This window comes from Lathyrus oleraceus, chromosome 5, assembly GCF_024323335.1.
Source record: "Lathyrus oleraceus cultivar Zhongwan6 chromosome 5, CAAS_Psat_ZW6_1.0, whole genome shotgun sequence".
Lineage (NCBI taxonomy): Eukaryota > Viridiplantae > Streptophyta > Magnoliopsida > Fabales > Fabaceae > Lathyrus > Lathyrus oleraceus.
Genome location: NC_066583.1, coordinates 232445043 through 232449718, shown reverse-complemented (window position 1 = coordinate 232449718; position 4676 = coordinate 232445043). Strand labels below are relative to the sequence as shown.

The window sequence follows — 4676 nt, the reverse complement described above, 5'->3', positions numbered from 1 at the left end:
TTTTCCAGTAACTTGGAGGGGGCCCTGGTGCCTAGGTTGTAGTAGGGCACACCTTGATCCTCTCTAAGTCCTTTGTTTCATGATTATCATTGGAGTGTCACTCATGATTAGATGGGGAAGTGTCATTCATTACATGATCATAAAGGGTTCATTACATGAAAAATGCAAAGATAGATGTGTTAACCAACAGTTGACTTTTTAACCAACAGTTAACTTTTTGGTCAACCTTGACCAAAGTCAACTCAAACCCTTTAGTCATGACCTATGCACATTCAAGCCTTGTCTTTCACTCAAGTTTTGGTTCCATGAGGTTATGTGATTCATCTGTGAAGAGTTCATTGGCCCTGACATGTAGGGGCATTCCATGTCATGTTTTAATTAATCCAATACAAAGTCAAGTCTTGATTCATGATCATTACAAGTATCCATTCATATTCAAGAATCAATTTCAAGTGTCAAGATCAAGTCAAAATCTCACCTTCATTCACAGTCATTTACAGTTCATCACAAATGTCCAAGCATTGAGGAATACAAAGAAAAAATTATAAGCTTTAACCAATTGTTGACTTTGGTCAATGGTTGACTTTTTGGTCAACTGTGACCAAAGTCAACTCATCCATTTTTAACCATCTAAGGCCTAATCTAGCTCTTTTCCCTTGGTTCGTCATCTGAGAGTCATGTTTGATGGGTTTGACTTTGTATTTTCATGTCCAAGTAATTTGTCTCATTTTCAACTTCATGTGTACCTTGCCATGACTTGGTCTTTTGCTTTTGCCAACCATGATGCTGCACTGCTAACAGGGTCTTGCGTTCACCACAACCAAGCCTCACGGTCATATGATTTGATACTACACTTACATCGGTCATTTGAACGAAAGAATGCTCATGAGTTTGGTCTGAGACTCACTGACAACCATCCTGCCATCATCCTGCAAGGAAAACCAGTTGGCACACTGTCAAGTAGAAATAGGACCTGCAATTAAAGAATCCAATTCAGGTCATGTTAAGAGGCAACATCCAACAGGTCCAAATCAACCTCTTTCTGCAGCAAACTCTTCAGCTCTTCGCAGGAAACATGGAGATGCACCTGCACTTCATTCAGGACAGGGATCTCACTTACAGGTGAATCCAACAGTGGTCACTTTATTGAACGGGCTATCATCATACCTAGCAAAAACATTGGACCATAAGTCAAAATCATGACAGAACCATGGTCATGATACAAGGAAGTAGTGCACAAAATTACAACAAATCAGCAGGGGTATCTCATTTATCACGTCCAGCCTATCAGGGATTATTGCAGAATCTTGCAACACTTTGTTGCAATTCATTCTAACAAATCAGACCTTGAATGAATATGCATTTCTATCATAGAATACCAACCTGCAAAAGGAGACCAATGTGATCCCAATGGCTACACCATCCATAACAGTTGGCAAGGCTAGTCAAATGGAACTAACATGTTGTGCAAGACCAAGCTGCAGTCAGGTGCAGAATGACAAGAATTGTTACCTGCTACAGACCTACAATCAAGCCAAGTTCCAAAAACAGTTCAAGCCAAATCAATGCATCTATCTAGCCAGCAAATAACATCATTTATGTGCACCAATAAGCAACAACACTACATCACATAGCAGTTCACAAACCTTAAAAGAAGACCTTTTTGTCATCAATCCTTTTTGCTAACCCACACAAAAACAGGTCCGCAAGCATTACAAACCAAATGAGCAAGGCATCGACCAGAAGCATCCATCCATGATTAATCTGTAGCAGAATGCATAACAGTGAGACTGCATAGGGCCTTTAGTTATACCGGCAGAACCACATCAACCATGTCATGGAATTTCATGAAACATAAGGCAATGCTTTGCTGCAATACAAGGGACCAATCAAATAATAGATCCATACTGTCATATGTTGTGTGCATTGATTATGGACCTAAGGATGCAGCCAATTGCAGAATGGCAGTGGTCACAAACCTACTGCAGACCTGAAAACTACTCCACAAAAAGCTTGATGCAAGATAGCAGGAAGTCCTATTAGCCAATAGAAAGTTAAAGTGAGCCACACACTAGAATTCAAGGCAGTTAACACCAAGTAATTAAACAGCTCAGGAATGCAAACTTGGTAACAGTGGAAGCAATAGTGTTCAACATCAAACTACATCCAAAGTGGTGAAGCATACAACTTGCAGCAATTTAAGACAACACCTCATCCATCCCACAATTTACACCAACAATGGCACAACAATAAAAGCATGACCAAGCTAGTCTATCTTACCATCTGCAACATGTTAAGGCAACTGAGCAATGTCATCATGCTTCAAAACCTGCAGAAACAGGGCAAGGTATCCAAACATTCAGCAAACCAGTCTATAATCCAAGGCAGTGCAAAAGGGATCAAACCTGCAACCATGCTCAAACATGGCCTTGCAAATTGGTCTTCAGCACGAATGGCAACATCTGTCTAAGGCTAGTTCCAGATCTGGCAGCATAACAATCCTACACTGTGACAGGGCGAAGCTTGCATCAAGCCACTAAGACTTGGCATTGAGCAATGACGGTAACCAACAGGGACTTGCAATGAATTTGCTCGTGTTGAAACAATGTACATTAACCTTGACACTACACCAAACTGAACACGAGTCCTGCACCATAAAACACAATGTCTAAGCAAGTCACAACAAGCCAATGCAGTTCAATTCAAATCAATGAGTTTCAAAACAAAAAGCAGTTCAGGAAGTTAGGGGATCCAAACCAATTTGGTTCAATGCAAATATCCAGAGTTGGGACCTCAGTGAATCAATGAAGCGTGCCATTCAATTTTCTAAATCCCACGTGACTTAATTCACGATGTAAAAACTCACCTTCTCATTCACTTAAGTGCCAGCTGGATGATTCAGACTTAATTCTCCAATTTGCCCTTGGATCGTGCTATATAAGTGGTAATCATTGTCAATCATTGGGTTCAGAAGATTCTTCCCTCATTCCTAAAGCATTTTGCACTCAATTCTCACCTTCAGTATACGCTCATCTTCCATTGTTGTGAGAGCTTCATCACTCGAAGCTCTACACGGCAGAGCTAAACCACCACCGGAAGACTCAAAGTTTGACGGTCACCACCTCTCCCACACTTCAGATACCGAAGGATCATCTCGGTATTAAGAGAAGAAAAAGAGAGGCGCTCAAAAGTGGATCGGAAGCATACCGGTGATCTCCGTCATCATCGCCACCACCACCGGAAGCTCGCAGATCGTTATCGCTCACACGCTTGCAGCTCGCTCCAACACTGTAAGAAGAGGAAGAGAGACGTTCAGAAGCTGTGTGTGTTCGTCATCATCGTCGCCGCCTCCACCGTCGCCTTCGACAGGTAGCTCTTAATCCGTGTGATTAACCAATTGCGTTTCTGCTTGTGGATAGGCTTGGTGAATAAGCACGTTTGATAAGCGCTTTTCTGTTTCTTTCACATTTCTGTTACCTGCTTGCAGTAGCCTTGTAGAGGTTTGGATAGGGCCTGTGGTATTTCACAAATACACCCTGTTTTTCCAGCTTGTACCTTCCCCGTGGTTTGGGCCAAACGTTCCCGAGGCCCATTCTGCACTTTCAGAACTCATATACCTTGCTTTATAGCTAGTTAGTTTAGATTAATTAGGATTAGACTTAGGATTAGTTGTTAATTAGGATTAATCTTAAGAAATGTTAATTGTTTAGAATTGAATTTAGGAGTTAATTTTGTTTAGAATTTAATTAGAATTGATTTCTAGAATTGACTTAGTAATTGTTCTAGAATTTGTTTTTGTTAACTGCTTTGATGATTCAATTTTGGAATTGATTTGGTATTTTGTTTAGAATTCAATTTTATTAACTGTTTTGGAATTAATTGTTGATAATCGTTTAGAAATTGAATTTTGTTAAATATTCTTTTATCATTTCTATTTGATCTAACATCTAACATTAATTTCTAACACCTAATTCTTTTACTTTTTGCACCTAACTTTAATTTTCGTACATTGACTTCTAACTCTTTACAATTTCGTACCTAAATTTTAAATTTCGCATCTAACTCCTAACATTTATTTTTGTCAAATTTACTTTACAATTGCTTTTATTTGCTTTACATTCCATATTGTACATATTCATCTCATACTAAAATGAACATAAAAAAGGCAAAGACTTAAAAATACAAAAAAACAAGATAATTTCCCAAGCATGGAGAGGACTTTGGACAATGGACTTAGAGACTCATTAGGACCCTTTGCAAAAGAGACTTTGGACCAATGTGATCTACCCTGAAAGAATGCAAGTATCAAGAAGAATTTGTAATATCAATTGTAATCTTTTACTTGTTTTCCCATTTAGAACACGATTGCACACACAAGGCTTTCTCTTGGGCTACCTGACAATGAGACCTTTTATTTCCGCACTCCCTTGTACTTTACATGTACCCCCCTCCCTTTCCGATGTACGCATTTATTCGCTTTCTTTTATTGCTTGTTAGATACTCCTTAGGCATTAGGAACGTTCACCATTCAAAAATCAATAATCAAACCCTTGATCCAACGTCAAGCGGTCTTTTCAAATCAAAACAAATAAACAAACCCTTGATCCAACGTCAAGCGGTCTTTTCCAAATCAAATCCAAAAACACAATAAATGGCGATTAGGATCGTACATCACG

The 4676-nt window shown here is 39.3% G+C and overlaps 1 long non-coding RNA gene across 3 annotated transcripts; it reads right to left on the bottom strand.

Annotated features, from left to right (window-relative positions):
• Nucleotides 1-461: 461 nt before the first annotated feature.
• Nucleotides 462-3979, bottom strand: LOC127083255 (uncharacterized). 3 transcript variants are annotated; one of them, XR_007788356.1, is made up of 7 exons: nucleotides 2867-3979; nucleotides 2406-2647; nucleotides 2281-2329; nucleotides 1980-2036; nucleotides 1647-1870; nucleotides 1384-1523; nucleotides 462-1167 (listed from the first exon to the last, which is right to left on the bottom strand). It is a non-coding gene; the product is annotated as an uncharacterized LOC127083255 (long non-coding RNA). The 3 variants fall into 3 exon arrangements; XR_007788355.1 differs by having other exon boundaries at nucleotides 2281-2647; XR_007788357.1 differs by having other exon boundaries at nucleotides 1991-2036; nucleotides 2281-2647.
• Nucleotides 3980-4676: the final 697 nt, after the last annotated feature.